The following is a 9,524-nucleotide window of genomic DNA, read 5'->3' on the forward strand; positions in this document are numbered from 1 at the left end:
AGCAGAGAACTGCCGGATGTGCAAGCTGGATTTAGAAGAGGCTGTGGTACTAAGGAAATTATAGCCAACTTTATATGAATCCTAGTTAAAGCACATAGTACTAGAGGAATGTCTGTCTTTCTTTCATTAACTATACAAAAGCATTTGGTTGTGTGGATCACAACAAATTGTGGCTAACTTTCAGAAGGATGTGAACCTCAAAACACTTACTTTTGCTCATGTGAAACCTATACTTGGACCAAAGGGTAGCCATCAGGACAGGGCAAGGAAAGAGTGTATGGTTCAAAAATCAAGAAGGAAGTATGTCAGGGATGTGTCTTGTCTCCATACCTTTTCAATGTGTATGTGGAACTGATAATTCAGGAGCCTGGGCTTTATGACAAGGAGTTTGCCATCAAAATTGAAGAATCATCAAAACCTGCATTAAGCAGTTGACACACCATTCTTCCTAATACTGTTGAAGACCTGAAGTTTTCTGAACAACCTAAGTGTCCATCAACAAATGAATGGATTGAGAAGTTGTGGTATATTCGCACAATGGAATACTATGCTGTATTGAAAAACAAGCAACTTATGCAATATTATTCAAAATGGGTGACCCTGGATGACATTATGCTGAGTGAAATATATCAGTTATAAAAGGACAAATACTGCACAGCTCCACTGTTGTAGAATGGGACTGATATTAGAGTTGGTGTGAGACTGAGAAAAATTGGATAAATTATGTATACTGCATTGAAACATATGAGGGAGAGAAGCATTTAAAAGTAATATGAGTGGGTATTATGGTTATGACAAGAGTCCAGAATGAAGGTTGCATAGTGGAGTGTATGGGGAGGAGGGGGCGATTGTATACCAATGAAGGAATTTTTCTTTTCCTTTTCAAAGAGAAGAGCGAGCTGGAGGAGTGGGGGGAGAGTGGGCAGGGAGAAAAATGCAACAATGAATGAATGGAAATCCCAAATCTCTGTAAATGTTCATTAAAATTAATAAAATGTTAAAATAAAGGAGAAAATGAAATAAAATAAGCCCTGTAATATTAAGGACAAAGAAGGTCATGGACTATAGTATTCAATAAGAATTTATGCTCAACATCAAGGAAACAAAGATTCTCACCATTGGGCCAGTTGGCAATACCATGAATGGAGAAGACATTGAGATTGCTAACAATATCAGTATGCCCAGCTCCACAATTAACACTCTTGGCACCGTCAGTCAGAAAATCAAAAGACAAATTGTAGTGGAGAAGTCTGCTGTCAGGGAGCTTTCCAAAGTGCTAAAGAGCAATGATGGTAGTCTAGAGACTAAGATGCACCTGATCCAGGCCATGGTTATTGCAATTACTTGCTATGCATCAGAGAACTGGACAATAAGGAAGACAGAAGAAGAATTGATGCTGTTGAGTTTTATTGCTGGGTAAGAGTATATTGAACATTCTAGGAGAACAAACAGATCTATCTTGGATAGGGTAAAACCAAGTTCCTCTTTGGACGCAAAGATTTGGAAGCCTCATCTGACATACTTCGGGTGCATGCCCAGAAGAATCCAGACCTTGGAGAATGACATCATGCTTGGAAGGATGGTGAATAGCACATGAGAGGAAGATCCTTGGATCCTTGGATGAGATGGACTGACAGAGTAACTGAGGCAATAGAGTGAACTTGATTTAGGATAAGGCAGGGTTGAGAGCTATTGTACATAGGATTGGTGTGAGTCACAGAAGCTCAATGACACATAACAACAATAACAACTGAGATGGACTGGCCATCCACTTCCAAAAAACCAGCCTTGGAAAACCTGATGTGCAATAAAGCATACTTTATCAATCAAATAGACACATCCAAAACAAAGGAGGAGGAAATAGACGCTTTTTGCCAACTTTTGCAGTTGAAAATCAATCAAATATGCTATCAAGATGCATTAACAATAATGGATGACTGGAATGCAAAAGTTGGGAACAGGGAAGAAGGCTCAGTAGTCAGAAAACATGGACTGGGTGGCAGAAACAAGGTTAGAGATAAAATAATAGAATTTTACACAACCAATAATTTACTCATCAAGAATACCTTTTATAATTAACACAAACACTAACTATCCACATGGACTTTACTGCATGGTCTATACAGGAATTAGATTAATTACATCTGTGAAAAGAATTGTTGGATGAGCTCAATATGATCTGTGAAAATTAGGCTAGGTGCTGATTTTGGAACAATCAACTACTCATATGCAAGTTCAAACTAAAGCTAAAGAAAATTAATCAAACCCACAAGAACCAGTTTTTGACCTTGAGACTATTCCACCTAAATTTTAAAACTATCTTAGGAACAGCTTTGAGGCTTTGAACACTGATGAGCAAAGACTAATTGAGCTGTGGGACAAGACCAAGAATACTATCCAGGAAAAATACAAAATGTCAATATAAAGACAGAGAAAGATGAAAAGACTGAGATAGATATAAAACAAGAATCTGAATATTGCACTAGCATGCCAGCAGTCAAAGCAAAGAGAAGAAGTCAGGAAGCAGAGGAGGTGAACAGAAGATTAAAAAGGGAAGCTCAGAAAGATAAAGAAAAGTATTATAATGGAATGTGAATAGAGCTGGAGCTGGAAAATATAAGGGACAAACTCACTCAGCATCTCTTAAGCTAAAGGAACTAAAGAACAAATTCAAACTTTGAGTTGCAAAACCGAAGGGTGCTATGGACAAAATACTCAATTATCAAGGAAGCATCAAAAGAAGACAGAAGGCATACACAGTTGTTGTTGTTGTTGTTATGTGCTGTCGAGTCGCCTGCGACTCATAGCGACCCTATGTACAACAGCCCTAAACTCCGCTCTGTCCTGTGCCAATCGCACTGTCTCTGACACGCCCATCCCAATTATCCCAGTCACTGAATCAATCCACCTCATAGAGGGCCTTCCTCTCCTGCGCCGTCCCTCCACCCTCCCAAGCATGATGTCCCTCTCCAAGGACTGGTCTCTCCTCACTACATATCCGAAGTAAGTTAGACGGAGCCTCAGAATCCTTGCCTCCAAGGAGCCACCCGGTTTAACCCTCTCCAGGACAAATCTATTTGATTCTGTCAATGGGACTTAAAAAGACTGACAAAATCCAATACCCTTTTCTGAGAAAACACTCTGCAAAATATAAATAGAAAGAAATGTCATTGATGCTGTGAAAAGTATATATGCAAAACAAAGAAATAACATTCTCAGTGGAGAAAGATTAAAGCTATTCTTACAAACAAGACCCAGACAAAGAAGCCCATTAACAACACTATTCTGATTCAATATTGTAATAGAAGTACTTGCCAGGTCAAAGAAGAAAAAAAGTAAGATTCATCTATTTAGCACAGAGGTGTTAAAACTGTCACTATATGCAGAAAATATGATGGTACTCACTCGAAAGTCTTAACAAAACATAATTGTTTGACCTATTAGACTAATTTTATAGAATGTCAAGATACAAAATGAATATACAAAAATCCATTAGATTTCTCCACAGCAAAAAGAAATTTGGAAAGAAAACTAAGGAGTCAAGACTATTTACAATAGCCAACAACAAGATGAAATATTAGTGGCATAGTGGTAAGAATTTTATTGATCAAGAAAGCAAAAGGAGACTGAGATGAATTTCAGAAGAGACACTGAGTATTGCACTATAACATCAAGAAGCCAAAATAAAGGGAAAAATTTAGGAAGTTAGAATTGAATAGAAGATTTCAAGAGGTACATGTAGAAGACAAAGAAATGTATTTTAAGGAAATGCACAAAGAGCTGGAGTCATAAAATCAAAAGGGAAGAGTTCGCTTGGCATTTCTCAAGTTGAAGGAACTGAAGAACAAGTTCAAGCCTTCCACTGCAATACTTAAAGATACTGTGGGTAGAATCTTGAATGATTCAAGAATCATCAAAAGAAGATGAAAACAAGATCTACATCTCACACCATACACAAAAAATCAGCTCAAGGTGGGTCAGAGCCTGAACTAAAGCCCAACACCATAAAGTACATCAGCGATAAACTGGGATAAAGCTTAGATGGCCTAGTCTAAGGTTTAAAGAGACTGCCAAATATAGTCAGAAATGCACAAAGAGGACAAAATTGATGAATGAGATCTTAAATTCCTTTGTGCATCAAAAACTTTTTTCAACACAATGAAAATAAAAAAACTACTAACTGGGAAAAAACATTTGGCAAAACCATTTCAGACAAGGGTTTCATATCAAAAGTTTACAGAATCCTACAGGGCCTCAACAACAAAAAGACTCATAACACAAAATGGGGGGGGGAATTTACAGATACTCTGATGGTCAAAATATACATGAGGAAATGTTCAATATCACTGGAAATAAGAGAGATGCAAATCAAAATCTCAATGAGATTCTATCTCACTCTAATAGCACTGCCAAAGTTTTACAAGGCAGCAAGAAATAAATGTTGGAGAAGATGTTAGAGAAGAACTGTTATACATTGTTGATAGGATTGTAAAATGGTACAACCAATCTGGAAGGCAGTTTGGTGTTTCCTCACAAAACTGAACATGGAAATTCCTTATGACTCAGCTATTTCACTGCTTGGAGTATACCCCGAGAAAATGAGAACTGAAGCATAAGTGAAAATCTGTACACCAATTTTCATAGCAACATTATTCACCTATAGCCAGAACATGAAAATAGCCCAAATGTCCAACCACAATTGAATGGATCAAAAAATTATGATACATTCACATGATGGAATATTATACAGAATACAGGAACAATGAATTTGTAAATCACTACCTAACATAAATCACTATCTACATTGGAAGGGACTGGAGAGCATTATGCTAAGTGAACTAACTCTGTCCTATAAGGACAAATATTGCATAAAACTATTATTGTAGAACATCTATGAGGATCTAAGGAGGAAGGGTGGGCTGAAGATAGGAAGGGGATGGAGAGGTGGTTAACCATAGGGTCATACAATTTGATGAGTGAAGGGGGGATGGATAAAGGAAATGGGAAAGATCCGATGTGAAAAACAATGTATAACAACTTTGTAAGTAAACAAATATAAAATAAAATAGTATTAAAAAAGAAGATGGAGGTAATATAAAGAATCTCTATACCACAAAGAATGGGTTGCTACAAGAACCAACTTCATGGAGTAGCATATGAGTAAGAATCAATGGTAATAAATGAGGAAGTTCAAGCTGCTCTAAAGGAATTGACAAAAATAAGGCCTCAGGAATTGATGGAATAACAATTAACATACTCCAACAAACAGATCTAACCCAGGGTATGATTCCCACGTTGTGCCAAGAAATCTGGAGGAGAGCTACCTGGCTAACTAGTTAGAAGAGGTCCATATTTATTACCAGTCTCAAAAAAAGGGATTCAACAGAATGTGGAAATTACTAACCAATATCACTAATAATACATGTAAGCAAAATCTTACTGATGATTATTCCCAAACTACTAGAATAGTACATCAACAAAGAACTTCCAGATATACAAGCTGGGTTTAGAAAATCTCACAGTACTAGGGATAAAACAAAGATTCTCACCAACAGGCCAATGGACTGCATAATAATAGATGGAGGGAAAAATCGAGGATGTTAACAATTTCAACTTTCTTAGATCCACAATCCACACTCTTGGCACTAAAAGTCAGGAAATCAAAAGATGAGTTACTTAACGAAGTCTTCTCTAAAGACTCTCTCCAGAGTGGTAAGGAACAATGATGTCTGTATAAACTAAGGTGCACCTGATTCAGGTCATGGTCTTCTCAATTGCTTGCTATGTGTCTAATAACTAGACAATAACTAAGGATGACCAGAGAAGAATTGATGCCTTTGAATTGTGGTGCTATATAAGAATATTGCACAGATGATGGACTACCAGTAGAACAAACATGTCTGTCCAGGAAAGAGTGAGGACAGGTTGTTCCTTAAAAGCAAAGATTTTGAAATTCCATCTAAAATACTTTGGGAATGTTGCCAGGAGGGACCAGTCCATGGAGAAAGACATCATGCTTAGAAGGGTGGAGGAGGGTCAGTGCAGGAGAGGAAGACCTGGATGAGATAGATTAACACAGTAACTGTGGCAATGGGATGAAGAGTGTCACAGAAATGGTGAAGTTGGCTCAGAAGTGGACAAGATTCAGAGCCACTGTTTATAGGTGACTCACTGGCACATAACAACAGTGGTTGGAAACTGTGCTAAAATCTCAAAGGCATACAGTTTGAATCCATCATTTCCTCCATGGGAGAAGGATGAGAAATCATTTTCTGTGATACCTCTGAAAACCCACTGCAGGCCCAGCTATTAGTTAGTTCCAACTCATTGGCACACTGTAACAACCAACCTAACTAGAGATACAAAAGGCCTAGATAGGGAAAACTGCAAAACACTACTTCAAGCAACAATGAGAACCACCTATGTGGAAAGATATTCCCTGTTCATTGATAGGAAGATTCAACAAGTGAAAATGACAATTCTATCAAAATCAATATATACATATTGTCCAAAGAGCTGGAAAAGGCAATTAACAGGTTTATTTGGGGGGAAAAAAGACTCAGTATAAGCAAAAGTCCTCTGAAGAATAAAAATGAAGTAGGATGCATATAACTACTTGACCTCCTAACCTATTACACAAACATAGTAACCAAAACAGCATGGGCCCAAGATAGAGTCTTTATGAGTTGCAGGAGACATGATGTTACATAACAACAACAACAATTGGTACAATGAAAGACACATAGACCAATGGAATAGAATAAAAAAAAAAACAGCAATTAACCACCTACCTATGGTAGTATGAGGAGGAGTGTAGCATCAGGATTGAAGGAAGCCTCATCAACAACCTGCATTATGCAGATGACACAACCTTGCTTGCTGAAACTGAGGATTGGGCAAGATTTCATTCTGTTGTACACAAATCACTATAAGAATCAACTTCATGCTCAATGGTATCTAGTAAGGAAAAATATTAACAGACCAGGAAATATGAGCAGAAGACAGGATTACTAAAATCACACCTGGTTTAATGGATTTACAGATATTTATGTAACCACCGAGACCCAAATAGCCTTTAGACAACCTCAAATCTTGGACATGAACCAACCTCTGTGCCACTGTTAGCTACATAATAGGTCTATTAGGTGAACAGTAACATCAAATAGGTACACACTCCTTTAAAAAAAATCAAATAAATGTTTAACACCCAAGAAGTAGCCTTTTTGAAAAAATAAGTCAGAATGCAGGATAGGAAAGAAGAATTAATGGAAATGGTAAGCACAGAGGAAGTTAAGAGTACTGTTGTGGTGGTGGTGGTCGGTGTTGTTGAGTATGAACCATAACTACAATATGAACAACAGATCACAACTCTGTCCTATTATGTTCCATCCTTGGACCTGCTGACACGCTAGACTCCATTGCAACAGTCACTATGTCAATCCACCTGGCTGAGGGTCTTCCTCCCCTTTGCTGACCCTCCACCTTTCCAAGTATCATGTCTCTTTTGAAATAACAGCTCCTCCTAGCAACATGCCCAAAGTCTCATCCTTTTTTCTCTGAAGAGAACTCTGGCTGTACCCTTTCCAAGACATATTTGTTTGTTTTCTTGGCCATCCATGGAATGTTCATTACTCTTCTCCAACACCACAGCTCAAAGGCATCAGTAATTTTTCTGTCATCCTTATTCATTGTCTACCTCTCAGATAGATAGTAAGTGATCTGAAAGACCATGGCCTGAATCCTTAGTCCTCAAACTGACATCATTACTCCTCAATACTTCGAAGAAGTCCCTAACTGCAGACTTTCCCAGTACAATACATCTCCTGATTTCCTAACTATTGGTCCTAAGGGTGTTCATTGTGGATCCCAGTAAGTTGAAGTTGTTGACAATTTCAGTCTTTTCTCCATCTATCATGATATTACCTATCAGTATAATGGTAAGAATATTTGTCTTCTTGACATTGTGACACAGTCCAAATTGAAGGCTGTATTCTTTGATCCTCTGCTTCAAGTTCTACTTACTTTCAGCAAGCAAGGTTGTGCCATCTGCATATTGATTAATTAATCTGGTTATTAATGATGCTCCCTCCCCCAGATGCCCATTCTTCTTCATAGAATCTAACCTCTCAAATAATTTTCTCAGCAGATTGAATAGGTATGGAGAGAGAATACAACACTGACACACTCTATTCCTAAATGTAAATCATGTAGTGTGAAAGAAGCTTTGCTGCAATCCTGAAGGCATGTGGTTCAAGGCCACCAGCTGCTCTGTGAGAGAAGGATGGGGACAATCTACTCTTATGTAATTATCTGCCACTGAAAACCTGCCAGAGGGTCAGCTATGGGTTGCTTCCAACTCTATGATACAAAACAACTTAGAGTGTTCCCTTGCTCTGTTAGCACAACAGCAAATGGGTCTAGGTATAGGTTTTTCATGAGCACAAGTAAGTGCTCTGGGATACCCATTCTTCTCAATGTCAGCCATAGTTTATTATGATCAACACCACTGAATGCCTCTTCGTAGTCAATAAAGCACAAATAGACATTTTTCTGGTTATTCTTTACTTTCAGCTAGGATTCATTCATAGGACATAATCCTTGATATCCCCATGGTGCCACAGCCTCTTCTATATCTAGCTGTTAATATTACAATCCATTGTTACAAAAAAATGCATATGATTTAGTAAGTAGAAAACTAATTGGCTCTGTAAACTTTCACTTAAATACCATTGAAAAGTTTACCAAAAAAGAATGGATAATTATGGACAACACTGAATTTATTGGTTATTTTTACAATTGGGGAAATATCTTTCATCTGCTCTTTTCTGTAAAATATTTGTCTATCAGAAACCGTTCTAGTTCTGAGCATTAGATTAAGACAGACTAGGAAGAAGGATTGGCCATCCTCTTCCAAAATAACAGGCCCTCAAAAACCTTATGTACAATAAAATACTCTTAAGACTAGCAGATAGGGGATCTGAGGTGGAGCTTTCAAGTACAGCAACACAAAGGAAGAGGAACAGTTGTAAGCAGACACTAGTTTGAACATGGAACGTGAGAACCATGAATGTAGGAAAATTAGATATTGTTAAGGAAAAAATGGAACACATAAATATTGACATACTAGGTATTGCTGAGATGAGATGGACTGGCATGGGGCATTTTGAGTCAGAGGAAAAGGTGAGGAAAAATGGGGTTGCTTTACATAGCTTAAAAAGTCATTTCTACGTCCATCTTGAAATACAATATTATGAGTGACAGGATAATTATCCCTATGCATACAAGGAAATCCAGTGAATACCACTGTCATTCAGATATATACACCAACAACCAGAGCCAAAGAAGAGGAAATAGAAGATTTCTACCAACTTTTGCAGTCAGAGATCGATCGAATATGCAATCAAGATGCATTAATAATGTTAAGTGACTAGAATGCACAAGTTGGGAAAAGAGAAGAGGGATCAGTAGTTGGAAAACATGGACTTGGTGACAAATGAAGCTGGAGATAGAATGATTTGATTTTG

Source organism: Elephantulus edwardii, unplaced genomic scaffold, assembly GCF_000299155.1.
Source record: "Elephantulus edwardii isolate Elephantulus edwardi_28Jun2011 unplaced genomic scaffold, EleEdw1.0 scaffold00122, whole genome shotgun sequence".
NCBI lineage: Eukaryota > Metazoa > Chordata > Mammalia > Macroscelidea > Macroscelididae > Elephantulus > Elephantulus edwardii.